This window comes from Vicugna pacos, chromosome X, assembly GCF_048564905.1.
Source record: "Vicugna pacos chromosome X, VicPac4, whole genome shotgun sequence".
Lineage (NCBI taxonomy): Eukaryota > Metazoa > Chordata > Mammalia > Artiodactyla > Camelidae > Vicugna > Vicugna pacos.
In genome coordinates, this window is record NC_133023.1 from 105,306,943 (window position 1) to 105,325,047 (window position 18,105).

At 44.4% G+C, this 18,105-nt stretch overlaps 1 protein-coding gene across 2 annotated transcripts in view; it reads left to right on the forward strand.

Annotated features, from left to right (window-relative positions):
- Positions 1-5,615: 5,615 nt before the first annotated feature.
- The window catches only part of MTM1 (myotubularin 1), a 95,165-nt gene continuing 82,675 nt past the window's right edge, over positions 5,616-18,105 (forward strand). For both annotated transcript variants that reach the window (XM_072956120.1, XM_072956121.1), the window contains exon 1: positions 5,616-5,685. The gene's annotated coding sequence lies outside the window, so the exon portion shown is untranslated. The remainder of the gene's footprint in view (positions 5,686-18,105) is intronic.

The following is an 18,105-nucleotide window of genomic DNA, read 5'->3' on the forward strand; positions in this document are numbered from 1 at the left end:
AGATATGCAATTTGCAGATACTCTCTCCCATTCCACAGGTTGCCTTTCACTCTGTTAATTGTGTCCTTTGATTCACAGATGTTTTAAAGTTTGATGTAGTCTAATTTATCTATTTTCACTTTTGCCTGTGCTTTTGGTTTCCTGTCTAAGAAATCATTGCTAAACCCAATGTCAAGATTTCCCCCTGCTTTCTTCTAGGAGTTTTATAGTTTTCACTGTAACATTTGATCCAGTTTCCCCTGCACTATTTATTGAAAAGATTATCCTTTTCCCCACTGAATGGTCTTGACACCCTTGTTAATAATCATTCGATCCTATATGTGAAGATTTATTCCTGGGCTTTCTATTCCAGCCCTTGCCAGTACCACAGTGTTTTGACTACTGTGGCTTTGTAGTATATTTTGGAGCCAAGCGGTATGAGACCTCCAACTTTGTTCAACTTTTTCAAGATTGTTCAGAGGTCCCTTGAAATTACGCATGAATTTTAGGACTGATTTTTCTATTTCTGCAAACAATGCCATTGGGATTTTGATAGAGAGTGCATTAAATCTGTAGATTGCTACTGATAACTTAACCATATTAAATCTTTGAATCCATGAACACAGATGTCTTCCCATTTATGTGTGTCCTTAATTTTTTCAGCAACGTTTTATAGTTTTCAGTGTACAAGTCTCTCACTTCCTTGGTTAAGTCTATTCCTAAGTATTTTATTCTTCTCCATGAGTTCATCATAAATAACAGAATTTCATTCGGGTTCAGGAAATATTTGCTGACATTCATGTTTTCCCTCTTTCATTTCTCCCTTCCTCATATATTCTCGTTCAATTTTAATCTTGGGTCTCCAAACCCTTCAGTGTTTGGAAAGTAGCATGCTATTCACCTCAGCATGAATCAGGCCAGCCCTTTCAAATGAAAAGATAAAGTGCTTTTTAAAAATCTGTTTTGAATAAAACGCACTTGAATGTATCATAAAATAGTTCCTCATGGGGCTTACTTCCTCAAAAAATTTTTAGCGTACGACACTGAGATTTTGAAATAAAACTCATCATTGGGGGCAGAGGGAGGGTATCTTGGAAGTTGGCCTTTCCTCCAAGTGGCTTTGTTTTGATGTGGGATCTGACTGGGGCCTGGGGCAATTTTCTCACCAGGATGCCTGTGGATGAAACCTCAAAGCCATCCTGAACACCCTCTATTTGCCTAAGGATGAAGGAGACAAACAGGGCTGGCCCTTGGAAACTTTGTGATGTCATAACAATAATCCCTGCGTTTCTGGCCTTGGTGTCCAAGAGGCCCTGGGACAAAAAAACCTGGGTTTCTCTCTGTGTGTTAAGTGTTTTCATGTCCCATTCCTTGGCTCAAACTTCCACCTAGCACCTGGGAAAATAGACCCTGCTGACCCACGGGGCCTCTCCAAGGAGGCCCCCACTCAACACTGAGTTCCACAAGAAACTGGAAGGAAAACATGAGAAAGAGCACCCCCGTCTGCATGTGAGCTCAGGATACAGGTTGACCCCCACAGGATTCTGGAGTCCCTCTGTGTGTGCCACAGGTCACTGGCAATTCCCAGAAAGAAGGTGGGGGAAATTTCTTGTCCCTGGGGCCCGTGTCATGCTCTTTCTGTCCAGACTCAGCTCCCAGGTCTCCTCCATCCAGGTAAGCACTCCTGGCCCCACCCCGATGGAGCTGGGCCACCATCTTCTCCCAGGGAGGGCTCTTTCCTGGCCCCACCCAAGTTTTTGTCTTGTAGCACACCCTTGGTATGTGTAGGGCAAACTTCACCGCCCTCTCCCCTTCAGGACCCTGGGCCTCTTAAAAGCAACCAACCAACCAACCAAGCAGAGAGATGAGCAATTGTGGGCAGCCTCAGGGCCCGGAGCTGAAGCCACTCCCCCACCCCCTTTAACCTCAACTTTATTGAAGTATGATTTCTCTATAATGAAATTCACCTAGTTCATGCTTAGAGTTTAATGAGTTTGGGCAATTGTATAGTCACATAATCACCATCACAGTCAAAACAGAGAACATTTCCATCACCCCCAAAACATCCTTCTTTGCTCCCTGGCAGTCAGTCCCCTTCCCACACCTCTGGCCCCAGTCAACATAAATCTGCTTTCTGTCACTAAAGTTTTTCCTTTACCCAAATGTAATATAATCATACAGTATATAACATTCTGCATATTATTTATTCTATTTAGCATAATATTTTTGACAGCCATTCATGTTGTACCACATATCAGTGGTTCTTCCTTTTTATTTCTGAGTAGTATTCCATCATATGGACATATCACTGTTTAACCATTCACTGGTTGATGGGAATTTGAGATTTCTTATCTTTTTGACTGTTATTTTTAAAAGGCTACTATGAATATTTGAATACAAGGCTTTTATAAACATGAGTTTGTATGTGTCTTGGATAAATACCTAGGCGTGGTATTGCTTGATTGTGTGCACATTTAACTTTATAAATCGCTGCCAGACCGAAGTGGATGTACCAATCTGCTGAGGCTACGTTTTAAACAAAGGGCCCGGGTGGGGAGGAGGGAGGCAAAAGGACTTGGAGGTTCTTTTAGAAGCAGAAGTTAGTCTTGGGCACTCATGTGTTTATTTTGCACAACAAGCTTATGAAGCAGGTATTAATATCCCCATTTCATAGATGAGGAAATCCAGGTTCAAAGAGATATTCTTGCCCCAAGTCACACACCTAGCAAATGGAAGAGCTAGAATTTGAGTCCAGTGGCTTCGTGCCAATGCTCAGGGGCTTATGCCCGCCCTCTCCCACCTCTCTTCCCATCAGCCCACCTGGCAGCTCGGGAGCACTGCTCCCTTGACACACTGTACACCACACTTGCCTCTCTCTTTGCTGTATTAGGACACAGTGACCCTGGGAAGCAGCACTTGACTCCTTTTTTCACAGGAAGCAGCTAATAACCAGAGACGTGAAGTGACCTTCCCAAGGCTAACGGCTTGTCTATAGAATTGCTGGAACTGGAGTCCAGGTTTCCTGACTCCAGGCACTTTCTGCCCAGTGCCCTGCAGCTACATTGAAAAGTTTTGGGGGAAGAGTAGAGCTCAGTGGTAGAGCACATGCATAACATGCATGAGGTCCTGGGTTCAATCCCCAGTACCTCCATTAAAAAATACAAAAAAACATTTTTTTTAAGTTTTCATTTCCAACCACTTCTGTCTTCAGCTTTCTCCTTTAGAAGGATGCTCTTCCCTTTTGTCCACCTTCCTCCACTCCAGGTATAACAGAGCGAGCCTGGCGCGACCAGGTGGTGGCAGTCTCCAGCCTGCATCAAGCCGAGGCAGGGGCGGGGACCGGGGGTCAGAGCACCAGCGCCAGGGCCCTTGTAGTGAGTGCTAAGGGAGAGAAGTAGGGTCCGGGCCACTTCCTTTCTCAGGGCTGCTTCTGCCCCGGAAGGCTGGGGGTGGGGCTGAGGGGACACCTAGCCAGGCCAAGGGTATAGGCCCCTCCTGGTTCTGCCTGCTTTACTCCCTGCAACTTGGGAAAACCGGATGGAGCCCCAGAAAGTAGGCACCTTCTGTCTGCCTTAGCAAAAGCAGGCAGACTGTGATGGGGATGGGGGCAGGATGTCCCACCCAGAAAGGTTATCGGAGAAGCAGCCTTATGTCACGTCTCCTGCTGCCTCCTCCCTCTTGTGCAGGAGCCCTCATTTGTGTGTGTGTGTGTGTGTGTGTGTGTGTGTGTGTGTGTGTGTGTAAGACACAAGGAAGCCTGAAGAACCCCCAACAGACACTCACACATATACTTTGAACCATGAATGGCAGCCCCAGCCTGAGGGAGGGCTGACTTGATCAAGAACACCGCCACCTTGCTAAGGGCAGGGTGGGAAGTCTTCTGTAGGGTTCAGCCTTTACAGTGTTCAAAGTGCTTTCATTTCTCTTCCCTACTGGATCCCCATACCTACGCTGCGAGGCAGGCAGGGCAGAAGTCTCTGTCTCCATGTCACAGACCAGAGACTGGTCTTCCCTACTGGCCTTCCCTGCTTGGGTTGCCTCCTTCTGGAGCTGGGGCCGGGCCAGGGCTGGACCTAGGTTGGAGGTGGTGGAGAAACCTTCAGTAACTACCTCCTTAGGATGACGAGTGTCCCTGTTCTGTATCCTGTCACACACCCCCCCATTTACAGCCTCATCCTTGAACACAGTGCCTACTGTATGCAAGGTCTCCCATCCAGCCACTGCCCTCCCTCTGTCCAACCACAGGTCCCTCTCTTCCTCTGCTCTAAGACCCACAGATTCAGGAATCTAGTTTTTCAGTGGCCCATCAGGGAGCCTCAGTGGCACACCATGCATACAATCAAGAAGAATTTACTGAGCACTCTTTGAAATTCGGTACAAAAGTGAATATGATTCAAAGAAGTTCACAGTCTGGGGAAGGGAGTTGATAGGGCAGACGTAAGCAAATGATGACATCAGTGCTCTGAGAAGGGCTCTAGGAGAGAGGGGAAGCTTCTAATTCTGCCTAGCCTGGAGCAAGTGCTATTCTGCTGGCTTTCTAGGAGTCTGGCTAATCCAGGAGAAAGGATCAACTCGTGTAAGGGGCTTGAGGGAAGAAAGAACCTGGTGCATCCAGAGAATAGAAAGATGTTCCCTGTGACTAGACCAGAATTTGGAGTGGAGAGAAGAGGCACTTTGGGAGAAGTGGCTGAAAAGTAGGTGAGGTTGGGGTCTCAAGGGCCTTGTGACTCAAATGAGAAGTCTTGACTCTTCAGTAGGGTTAATATGTATGTGTGTATATATGATATACAATTATTTACACACATACGTATACTAGTATCATGTAAACAGCTGTTTTTAGATGCTGGAGTAATAACAAATATAAGAGGAAAAAAGTTCATGTTAACGTAATTCTGTTTACCATCATTAACTGAATTGCTCATGTATAATTTTAATGCAGCACAAGGAATATTACAGATAGTCTATGAGTATTTTTTATTACACATTGAATTCTCTTTCTGAAGTTGTCTATTTTTTCTTTTCCTCTCTTTTTACTGAGTTAATGATCGCATGCCCGAAACCTCAAAAAAAGTAGAAGGAACTTTGTCCTGAAATGCTTCCTTTCACTAAGTCTCAGGAGAGTTCTTGGAAAGGTGCTGGCACAGCATGAAGGACACCACCGTCAGTGAAATTTCTTATTCCCTTATAGTATCTCAACTTCACGCAGCCAACCCTGTGAACTCCAAAATAGCTCAATTTCGTAACAGCCGCTAAAGTTTTATCTAGAGAAGTTTTCCCTCTGGATTTCCCCTTTATTGGAGAAAAACAGTGAGACGCAGAAAATTCTGGGACTACACTTCCCAGCGGCCTCCGCTCGGCACCCACTCCAACTTCCCTTAACAGTGGTGGCCGCTAGCATCTTGGTCCTGCCCATTCCCGGCACCGTACTCAGACCTACAACTCCCAGCTGCCTCCACGCGCCGGACCCGGCAAGGAGGGCTTCCCAGAAGCCTCCCGGGCGAAAAGCCCCGCCCCTCGGAGCTGCTCCCCAGGCTCGGCCGGCGCCCCGCCCCTGGCACGTGATGCGCCCCCACCAACCGGCGCGCGGAGGAGGGCGGCGGGCGGTGGCCAGGGGCGGGGAGGCCGCAGGGGGCGGGCCCTGGAGGGGGCGGAGCGGGGCCCCGGAGCCGAGCAGCCTGGCAACGGCGGTGGCGCCCGGACCCCGAGGTGGGTTCGCGCTCGCGGCTGGCCTGGCTCCGAGCCGGGCGTTTCGGGGACCCGTGGTGGTGGGGCCGGGAGGAGGAAGTTGGGACCCCCCTGGCTGGCAGGTCCCGCGAGGCCTCGCAGCACCCGCGGGAGTGGGCCGGGGGGTTAGCCCGAGTGCCTTCGCTGTCCCCGCTGGCCAGGGCTGGGGCCGGGGAGCAGCAGGCAGGTGCCTCCGGCTCCCCCCGTTCTCCCCGCCCAAGGTCCCGGGCCGGCGGCGGGCGAAGGTCGGGACAGGAATCGGGCCGGCGGGCCGGGGAGTGAGGGAGTAGGGGCGTCGCGGCCGCTGCCCGGACTTTGCTTCCCCGTCCCGGGGCGGCGAGCGGGCCGGGCGGCCGCCCTGCCTCCCCGGCGACGCGCCGCAGCTAGTCCTCGCCCTGGCCCTCCGGGTGGGGTGAGTGCCTGCCGCATCCCTCGTGGGTCCTGCGGCGAAGACCCCATCGGCGCTCTGGGCCAGTGTTTCTTTGTCACGCAGGGAGGTTTATCAGCTTTTGCAACAGTTGAGGGAAGGTCTGAGGAGGGAACGGTTAGTTCCCTGATACGCAGTCGGAAGTCTGCACAGGCACGAGCAAGCGCCCTTTGCCGGGTTGCCTCCCTTAACTGTCTTGCTGCGCTCAGGAAGTGAAAACTAATTTTAGTTTTTGCCTAAGCAAATATGAAATGAATCTGCTGCAAAAATTATATTATGGGCCTTATAGACGCATGCAAACTGTGAAGTGAAGTGGATTGTGACTGGTTGGTACAGAGACAAACTAGACCTTCACAAGGATGGAATCATGGCATGTTAGAATTGACGGGACCTTTAAGTTTATATAGTTCACTTGTTTCCCCTATAGGGAAGCTAAGGCCCTAAGAGGTTAAAGTGACAACTTAATGGCAAAGCCGTTATCATAAGTCAGGTTTCTGGGGGCATCTCAGCATCTGTCTAGCCTGGGTAGTTTTTAAAATCACAGCTCAGTTATGTTCCTGATAAAGTAGCCACCCAAGAGTCTAGAGACTGAGCCAGCGATTTTGCTGTAGTTCAAACCATTTTGAATTACCTTCAGAACCATTTACCAGCCAAATAAGACCATCAGGCTTGTTAATTTATAGACATGTTTTCCTTTCACCGAGCATATATATTGGGCACGATCACCTATTCACCAACTTTGACTCTAAACTTTTGGCTGTTTCACAAAACCAAACTGACCCTTGAGAGATGCCACAGCATGGAGTAGATTCAAACCAGAGGTACTACCAGTGTGTAGCAGCTTCCTGGGGTAATTGAAAGCAGAGACCACTTATTCATAGGGGCTTTTAGATTCTAGAATGATTATTAAGTGATTGGTCTCCTCACCTTAAAGTTCTAACTTGTATTTATCAAGCTGTCAGTGGCTTCATTTGCTGAACTCAGAAGGCCCATAGTGTGCCAGCAGCGTCCTGAGCATGGGGAAGACAGCAGACAGCACCACTGATGAGGCCCCTGCCTTACAGAGCTTCTGTGTGGGGAAGCAGACAATAAAAAAGTAAACAATGATATGTTTGCCGGTAGAGATGAGCACTGGAAGAATAGAGCTCTGAAGCTCAGCAATGACCAGCCAACAGGCCGGCATGATTGAGAGGGAGGTGGGTATTACTTTGAGTTGCTAGTGTTAGGCGGTCAGCTGCTGCTCCGTGAAAGCAAATAACCAAATCCAAAAGGAAATCTGTCTGAATCAAGGAGATTCTATGGCATCATCACTTCTCCAGCGATCGCCTCTTGGAGGATAAGTTCGTCACAGCCTCATTTTTACTTGCATTCCCCACCCCACTACGTGCTTCCAGACACCTAGAGGGGTGGTCTCTGAATCCCTCGCTGTCTCAGTCGCTGCCTCACTCCAGCTACAGAAGGCCCTGCGGGCTGAGGTCAGGGTTGGGTGTAGATTTCATGCCAGTGTCTCCTGTCTGTGGGCTACCTGACCCAAGGAGTTCTCTTCCTGCATGCTGGGAACCTGCCATCTGAGGGGATCCTCAATACTTGTGTTGTGTGGTTTGTAAAGAAACTAGTTCAGTTTGGAATTAGCTCTAGAGTAAAGAAGCACCCAAGTTCCCAAGAGCAAGAGTACCAATAAAATGCATTAGTGATAGCTTCCTATAAAATTCATCTACTTACTAACTTTTCAGTTTCTTTCCTATTCTGGGTGTTCAATGGTTTCCAAGCAATTTTCTTTTTCATTTTTCCCGGTTCTGAAAAATCATTAAAGTTAGAAAAAATACTCCAGTGTTCTTTGTTCCAAAATGAAAGGAGGATTAACAAAATGTAGTTACTTTAAAAACCACGGAAAGAACATGTGGTTCTTGCTCTTACTGAGAGCTCCAAAAATAAGGAGAAAAGTGGAGCCTCTTCAAGGCTTAGGCGACATTTTGAACTGGTGGCCAAGGATTTCAAAAGGGCAGAGTTTCTCGTTATTTCTAAAGTTTTTTCAATTTTATAAAAGAATAAGAGGTTGTTTTCATTACTCACTAGTAATTTCCCTTCCCTGTTTCTTACCTCTTTCAAGTTCTGCTTTCTTAGTTTTCTAGTTTCTCAGTTCATTATTCCTATTTGGCAGATGAGGGGACAGGGGCTGTCTTTTGCCAATAAGGTGTTGACTCAGGGTTTGAATCCTGGCTTTAATATTACCTGTGTAACTTTGGGCAAGTTCCTTACCTCCAAGCCTCAGCTTCTTTATCTGTAAAATGAAGTTATTAATATTACCTTCATCCAAGGGTTGTCGGCAGGACTGACATAAGTGCTTACAGTAGCATCTTGCGCATAATAGGCAGTCAAGAAATGTTGACTTATTGACTTAAGCTATCTGGAACTCTTTCTTTCTTTCTTTCTTTCTTTCTTTCTTTTTTTTTTTTTGAACTCTCTTAAAGACAAAAAGTGATTCTAGCCATGTCCTAATAAACTTTTGGAAATCCAGTAAGCATGATGTTCTAGCCATTTCTCTGCATTTCATTGTTGACTCCAGCTTTTAGTTTCAGGTGACACTGGTGGCCCTGTGCACAGTTCTTGTAGAGCTAAGTTGTCTTTACTGTTTGGAGTCAGAAATTACTTATAGTCGGAGGGTGGCTTCTGGTGTTGAATGTCTACAGTGTATTTTTCCACAGGACCACCAGGACAGTCTCATCCTTTACTTTTTAAGAATGTGGCAGGCATCTCTTTAGAAAATTGGCATCGGGCACTAGTGCTTTCTATTTCTGTCCAAGGAGCAAGGAGTGGTCAAGGAGCCTCGTGTCTGTGGGAGGTGGTAGAAAGTCCCTTCTTCACTCCCTGACACTGGGCAAGTCATTGCGCCTCTGCTGATGGCTCTTCTGTTTGTAAGCTAGAGCTAAGACAACCTGCGCGACCAGGCTGCCAGAGCTCTTCAGAGATCAAATATGTATTATTATTATTATTATTATTATTATTATTGCACCTGTGTGTTATATAAGTCGTCACTATTTGGAGAGCTGGTGTGAGAGGGCAGCATCCTTCCTGTTCTTGGCTCCTCTCCTCCATAGCTGTAGGCATGGCCTCTCTGCCCCTCCCTCCCTCTTCTGTCAGCAGTGAAATATGCCAGTGTTTTATTGCCTCTCTCAAATGGACCTGAAGCCACTGGTACACCTACGAGCTTCCATTTTGTTTATTGCTGAAATGATGGTACTGGATAACCAACAAGCACAGGGTGACAGCAAGACGGTTACTGCATCAGGGAATAGTGCCTGTCTTTTCTGCAGTGTCTCAGAATGGAAGTCTTTCCTTTTTCAGGTGAACACCTTACCTTGGCTCCTCCATGCAGCTTGAGGCCCTGCTGAGTTCCTCCACCCCTGGGTTTAGGATGAGCAGAAATCCAGGGACCTGATAGCTGTCCAGGCCCATCTGGCCTTCCTTGTTCAAACAGGATGGGTGCCAAGTGCTCTTTCTACTTGAATTTGTTTCTCAATATCCTGCAACAGATTCAATAAGTAGCTCTTTGAAATTTCATGTACTCATGTTAGTTTAGTGTCACTGTTCCCTGACTCTTTGTCGTGATATGTAACACCTGGGTCTCTCAGCATTCTTTTTTTTTCATCTTCCAAGCTTGTGATAAAGAGGGCTGAGGTTGGAGATGTGTTTCCGGGCAGGTGAAACCTCACAGGGCCCTCTCCACGCAATAGACATTTAGGAAATGTTCTTTGATTTGCACTGGACAAGGGGGCATAGCTTAGAATTGTTTGGGTATGTTCATTTCAACATTCTGTTGTATGTCCGGAGACCATATTCTGAGTACAGGATGCATCAGAGTTCATGCTTGGCCTGTCTTTCCATGGTCGATTAGCAAATTAATAAGGCAGTTCTTTGAGTCCAGTGTTAGAGGTCCCACATGTTGCTTTCCCACCCCTTTCTTCCCAGCTTCTGGAATTTTAGACTGTCCTCACGTGCAGTTTTGAGTTTAGGTTCGTTGTTGCTTTGTTTGTTGGTGTGTTTGGGGGTGGGCGGGGCTAAGGGAAGTCGAAGGACAATAAATGAAAGTAAAAATAAAAGTAACTTGTTGGTAACTCATTCAGCTCTCCTACCCTGGCCTACAGACCTCAGCAACACAGTGGTGCCCTTTCGTTAGCTTGTGATAATTGTTCTGTGTCGCTATCTGGTGCTTGAGCATTTTGTGAGAAGGAAGCACTGTTTGTTTCCCAGGGTGTCTCGCTTCCTCCTTCATGGGAACTCTTGAGGCAGAGGTGGCTCATAAACGGGATTCTTAGCATCAGGTGATGTCGCTTGAAATGCCCTTGTGTGACCCTCAAGTTCCTTTATGGCCCTGAGATGACTTAGGTGGGGACTTGGGAGAATGGGGACTGGGCTGTCAGGGTTCATTCCAGCAGCCTGAAGTCGGCCCCAGCTGTTTAACTGGAATCAGAGGTGCACCTGCGCAGCAGTGACCCGGTCCAGGACGGGTCAGCTCTGTCTGTGCGTCACAGTGAGAAAAGTTTGCACTTGGTTCCAGTGAGACTCCTGGAGGGTGCTACCGTTGACCCTGATGAGATACAAGAAACCCCAGTCAAGATTCCATTTGGAGCTCCCTGGTCCTGAGATGTCTTTGCACACATCAGTGGTTCCGGAGCTGGCAGAGAAAGTGGGCGCCCCTGCCGCACTCCCAGACGGAGGGCAGTCAGAGTTGGCCCTCACCTCTCTGTAGCCCTCGATGTGAGACGTAACTGATTTTTTTTTTTAGGTTGAGGCTGAGTATCACCTTGCTGGCTGTTCTTTCTTCACTATTATCAACTCTGAAATGACGTGATCTTTTCTCCAGAGTGTCCCATCACTTCCATGCTACGAAACAGTTTTTCCTTGTTGATGAAATTGTCCTGGTGCCCCTGCCTGTGATCTTAGACAAAATGCAGAATCTTAGCTTCCGCTCCCCCCAGACCCACACAACCAGAATCTGCAGTCTCACAAGACCCCCAGGTGATCTGTATGTAAGTGAAAGTTTGAGAAGGTTAATGTAAGTAGCCTTTATGTCCTCGCTTCCCAATCCTTTGGGACCACACTGTTCATTAGAATAATAATTCAAGCCACATGTGCAACTGTTTTCCTAGTAGCGACATAAAAAAGAGGCAGAGGAAATAAATTTTTATAAAATATATTATTCAACCCAACATGGCCAAAATTTTATCATTTCAGCATGTAATCAGTGTAATAATTAGTGAGCTGTCCCCCTTCCCTGTTTTGTACTAAGTGGTTGAAATCCAGCAGGCATTTTACGTTTACAGCATGCCTCAGTTTGCGCTAGCATATTTCAAGCGTTCAGGGGCTCCATGTACCGGTGGCTCCAGTGTTGGACAGCGCAGCTTTGAGAGATGCATTTTGGCCTTGATTTGCTGATGATGTCATCGGATTTGCTGTCAATGCCCGAGGAGCAGTTAGAGCCACAGGCTGCCCGGGTAATAACTTCCGTTAACGTGCAGTGTGACCGCGCCAAGCCCTTTGCCCAGGGCTAGTCCATCCTTCTGTGAATCCTCACAACATCCCCACTTTGTTTCAGAGAGTTCTTTTCTGGATTTTATCTTGGTAAGCCATATTAAGAAGTCACCATTGGTAGACGTGTGAAATGCCAGCTTCTTTCTTAGGGGCATCTTCAAAGGACTCAGGAAAGGCCTCTCCTCTGGCTCAGCGGAAAGGGCCCGGAGGCCCGGATGGAGGTTTCCTGGCGCTGCAGACCTCGCAGACCTGCGAGTGGTTTACCACGCTGGCTGCTCATTAGAATCACCTGGGGAGCTTTAACGACCTGCTGCCTGGGCCCCACCCAGACATTCCGATTTCTTTGATCTCAGGGGGAGATCAGACATCTGCATTTTTGAAAAGTGTTCCGGATGGTTCTGGCCTGCCGCCCAGCCCCAGAGCAGCTGTCCCTGGCTTTGCTGCACCGCGAACCACCCAGTCTTAAGGTTGAAGTACAGATACTGACTCAGGGGGACCAGCCGGCCAGGGTGGAGAGCCCTCCTCTCCCAGGTGACGCGGATGCTGGTGGATGCTGGCGTGGTGGCCGCGCTCTGACTGAAGGAGCCTGTGCTCCAGAATCACCTGAGGGCGTTTCCCCAGACTCCAAGTTCGCTGGCAGCCAGCCTGGAGTTTCTGATTCAGTAGGTTTGGGGTGGGGCCCAGGATCTGCACTTGAGAAGGCGCAATGTTTTCCATATTCCACCACAAAGTATTATGTTGACTTTAGGTTCTGAGTAGGCACACCTCTGGTGCACAAATGGTTGTTGAATTTTATCAGCCCCCTTTCTGCCTTTACAAAAATATGTTTTCCCCCCTCTTTAAGCTTGTTAACACGATGGGCTGTTTTAAGGGATTTGCTAATATAGCTTGGTAGCATTAACCAGGTTTGCACTGCTGGCATCAACACATTTCTTACTGCTGGATTTGTTTGGTAATATTGTCTTCAGGATTTTTACATGGATATTTGTGAGTGAGGTTAGGCTTTAATTTTCTTTTCCTGTACTGTCTTTTCTAGTTTAGTATCGTTTGCTAGCCTTGTAAAGTGAGTGAGAGTATTCCCTTTTCCTGGAAGTTTGTATAAAATTGGAGTCATCTGTTCCTTGAATGTTTAGTAAAACTTGCCCCAGAGCCCCCCAGGGTCTGGTGCTTTTGCTGTGGGAAGAGTTTGAACTACCAGTTAATTTCTGCTGTATCTGTAGTTATGTCTGTCTTTTCATCCTTAAATCTTCATGTTGTTTATTTGTGCCTTCTCTCATTTTTTTCTTGATTTGTCCTGCCAAAGATTTGTCCATTGTGGTTATGCAGTATGAGGTTTGTCAATATGTGGAAATGAATGAGCATAATTATATTCTCAAGCTTCTTTTCGATTAATTTTAATGAAACTTTATATGATTTTAAAGTCAAATTTGTATCAAGGTGTAGTCCGAAAAGCCTTGCTTTCACCCTGTCTCCTGCCAGGCGTGCTGTTTCCGCCAGCCACTCCAATCAATATGACTAGTTTTCAGTTCATCTGTGTTTCTTCTTCCGCAAATTTGAGCTAGTGTGCGTGTGTGTGTGTGTTGCATTTCCTCCCTTTTCTTATATCAAAAAAGCGTACGTACATTATCCAGCCTCTTGCTTTTTTTCACTTAAAATATGCCCCAGAAATCACTGTTCTCTTCATTATCTCCTTCCTTCTTTCTTTGGATTTATTATGCTGTTTGGATGTTTCAAAACATGTTTTTATTATTATTTAGTTTTTTAGTTGTTTTTATTTAGTGCTAATATAGTCTCAGTTCCATTTTGATTATTTCATTCACCTGTGAGTTTCGAAGTTTATTTTTAATTCACAAATACATTTTCTAGGTATCTTTCAAGCTGATTTCTGACTTAATGGCATGATGGCTACAGAATGTTGTCTGAATACTAGCAGTTCTTTGAAATATGTTGAGGGTAGGTTTATATAAATAGCATTTTGTGGTTGGCCTCTTTCACTTAGCATAATGCTTTTTATATTCATCTATGTTTCCTCACTCATCATGTATCATCGGTTGGTGACTTTCTGTTGCTAAGTACTAATAGATAATATGGCTATACCATAATTTGTTCATTTGCTAATTGATGTTCCTTCAGGTTAATTCTATTTTTTGGCCATTATGACTGAAGCTGCTATGAACATTGCTTACAGGTCTTTGTGTAAACTCATGTTTTCATTTGTCTTGTGTAAATACTTAGGTGTGGCGTTGCTGGGCCAGCTGCTTCGTGTATGTTTAACTTTACAAGAAACTGTCAAACTATTTTCCAAACTGCCTGTGCCATTTTGTATTTCCATCCCACTGACAAAGTAAAGTATGAGAGTTCTACTTGGGCCAGGTTCTCACTAACACTTGTTATTGTCTGTCTTGTTAAATTGAAGCCTGTCTAGTGGCTGTGTAATAGTAGCTCACTGTGGTTTTCGTTTGCATATTACTAATGACTAATGATGGCCGAGTATGTCTTCATGTGCTTATTGGCCATTTGTGTATCTTCTTTGATGAAGTATCCACTCAGATCTTTTCCCTGTTTCTTATTGGATTGCCTGTCTTACTAAGTTCTAAGAGTTCTTTGTATATTTTGGATACAAGGCCTTTGTTAGGCAATTTGCAAGTCCTTTCTCCCAAACTGTGATTTACCCTTTCATTTTTCTTAACTGTGCCTTTGAAAGAGCAAAGATATTTAACTTTGGTGAAGTCTAGTGTATTGGGGATTTTTTTTTGCCTCTTGTAGTTTATGCTTGTAGTTTATTCTAAGAAATCTTTGCTTAACCTGAGTTCACAAAGATTTCCCCCTGTGTCTCATTTTAGACTTTTGCAGTTTTAACTCTATGCTTAGACCTATTTTTTAAACATTTTTTATTGATTTATAATCATATTACAATGTGTCAAATTCCAGTGTAGAGTGCAATTTTTCAGTTATACATGAACATGTATATATTCATTGTCACATTTTTTTCTCTGAGCTACCATAAGATCTTGTATATATTTCCCTGTGTTATACAGTATAATCTTGTTTATCTATTCTACAATTTTGAAATCCCAGTCTATCTCTTCCCACCCCTCCGCCCCCTTGGCAACCACAAGTTTATATTCTATGTCTGTGAGTCTATTTCTGTTTTGTATTTATGCTTTGTTTGTTGTTTTTTTTTTTTAGATTCCACATATGAGCGATCTCATATGGTATTTTTCTTTCTCCTTCTGGCTTACTTCACTTAGAATGACATTCTCCAGGAGCATCCATGTTGCTGCAAATGGCATTATGTTGTCGGTTTTTATGGCTGAGTAGTATTCCGTTGTATAAATATACCACATCTTCTTTATCCAGTCATCTGTTGATGGACATTTAGGCTGTTTCCATGTCTTGGCTATTGTAAATAGTGCTGCTATGAACACTGGGGTGCAGGTGTCATCCTGAAGGAGGATTCCTTCTGGATATAAGCCCAGGAGGGGGATTCCTGGGTCATATGGTAAGTGTTTAGACCTATTTTGGCATACAGACACTAAGGTGCCCCCCCACCCGATTTCTGCCCACCCCCCATTTTCATACCCTGTGTAATCCCCTTCCCTTGAGTTTATAGCCTTCTGAGACCTTGAGCAGAGGATCCAGCTAAGACATGCCCAGACTCCTGATCCAGGACCCACACAAACTGTGAGATAATTAATGTGTGTTGTTTACAGCTACTAAGTTTATTATGCAGCAGTATAAAAATAATACTTACATGCCTCATTTCAAGTTAATTTTGTATATTGTATGAAGTGAAGGTCAAGATTCACTTATTTCCATATGGACATCAAATTGTTCCAGCATGATTTGTGGAAAAGACTATCCTTTTTCCATTGAATCACCTTGGTACCTTTGTTGGTACCAAATCAATCGACCATTTCTAGGACCTCCCAAAGATGAGCCTAATTCTGGACTCCATTCTGTTCCATTGATCTTTATGTCTAATCTTATGCCAGAACCACACAGTCTTGATTGACTGAGGCATTACAGTAAGTTTGGAAATTGGGTAGTGGAAGTACTTCATCTTTGTTCTTTTTTATTTGTACCCCCAGATTATTTTGGCTATTCTTGGTCCTTTGCTTTTCCATATAAATTTCATAATCATCTTGTTAGTTTCTATGACAAAGCCCACCGAGATTTGATAGAAATTGCATTGAATCTATGGATCAGTATTGACATCATAACAATATTGAGACTTCCAATCCTTGAACATTAATTAACCTCATCTTCTTTAGTTTTTCTCAGCAGTGTTTTATATTTTTCAGTTCATGGATCTTGTACTCATTTTGTTAAATGTATCCCTAAATATTTCATTTTTTATATTATGCAGATATTTTTATACTTCAGTGTTCATTTGTTCATTGCTAATGATACAAATACAATTTTCATGTTGCTCTTGTATATCATGCAAACTTACAAAATTTATTTACTAGTTCTAGTAGTTTTTTTCTGTAATATTCTTAGGATATTTTACATATATGATCATGTCATCTGTAAATACAATTTTAATTCTTCCTTCCATTATGTTATGTCTTTTGTTTCTTTTTCTTATCTTATTAAAGTTGCTAGGATCTCTAAAATATATTGAAGGCAAGCAATAAGAGAAACCATCCTTGCTTTGTTCTCAGACTTCAGTGGGAAAGCACTGCATCTTTACCATTAAGTAGATGTTAGCTATAGGTTTTTCATAGGTGACCTTAACTATTCCTAGTTTGCTGATATTTTTAAAAATCATCATTAGATGTTGAATTATGTTTGTATAAACTATGTCTCAGATATAATCTTCAGGAAGATAGTATACCTCATGAATAGCCCTGTTGACTCTACATATCACCACATTCATACCTATTATCAACCACCAGTACCGAGCTTTTCCTTCTAGTGTTGATAACAGAATTTCCTTCTGGAGGTTGAGAATTCCTTTTATTTTTTTACGGAGCAGCATATACAATCATCTCTTGGTATCCACAGGGGATTGGTTCCAGGACCCATTGTGGTTACCAGAATCTGTGGGTGCTCAAGTCCCATAGTCAGTCCTCCATATCCATGGATTCTGCATCCATGGATAAGGAGGGCCGACTGTATTGCTCCTTCAAAGGCCATGGCAATTCTGTGTCAGATTCATACGTGTCATTGGTATGGTACCGGTATTTCTTCATCTTCTTTCTTTGCTATTCTTTTGACACTGGTTTTGGTTTCTCTTCATCTTCTTGCCTTTTTTATTTCTGTCTTTTCTCTTAGATTATTTCTTCCACATCTATGAAAACTACTTCCCTGCTAGTAGTGTCAAGTTCTAGAAGTGTTCGTGTGTGCACACACATGTGTAGCAGGGATAGGGGGCCACTTGTATTTGTGGCTGGGATAATAGGTGACTGCCCCAGGTAGGAAGATAGCTGTTGTCCATACACCAGGTCACTGCAAGTCTTGCTCTTTCTGAAACTCCGAGGCTTCTAATGAAGCCAGTCTTTGGAGATTACCTTTGGATACTCCATTAATTACCATGGCAAACTGCCTCCTGGGCAGGCGACTAGTCTTGCTGCTGATCTGTTAATCTTCAAGGTCACCCTGCTCTTGTAAATTAGGACTAATTAAGATGTATCAAGCCCAGCATTTTGAACAATTGGGAGGCCCTGGCAACATTCAGAAACCTCACTTGCTGCTTTTGCTTCTAGCACGTGTAGAGAAGGGACGGGCAGCACCAAATCATAATTATGCAGCCTGTTTTCCGAGCTTTTCTTTGGAATTCCCTTCAGAGAATGTGGCACCTTTTACAGAATATCCTCAACGGAGTCCACTGTCTGAGTAAGAACTTGCCATTTGGCTTTAGATCAAAATTATTTTGAGGCCCATCTATTAAAGAGAGTGGATATTCATGCTGTGGGAAGCATTGTTTTTTAAGAATTGAGATATGGTAAACTTCATGAGAGGATGTCTTATGTAGCTTTATGTTCTAAAAGCAGTTTCAAAAGAGTTGAAAGAATACTTTGAATTGTGACAGTGTTGCTGGAATAAGCACACACTATCAACACGGAAGACTTTGTAAAATAAGCCATCTAGCCACATATGCTCTGATAGGCATCTTAACCCTCATTAAAATTTGTCCTTTTTAATATAGTTTGAAAAGACTCTTCTATGACACAAAGTACTATTGCAGTCAAACAAGAAGGAGTACACTGGCTCAGTGCCTCACAGACATGGATTTGGGGGGTGGGAGGGAAGTCACTATGTTTTACTCATCCTTAAACTGAAGGCTAGTGTTATTTTTTAATGACCATCAGATTTTATTACATACAGATGAAATTCCAAAAATAAAGTTTTTTATTGACCTGTGTAAGCAGGAGGCATAATGTTTTCATTTTTAAAATTTGATCATCAATTAGAGAATTAGAGTGACAGTTATCTGT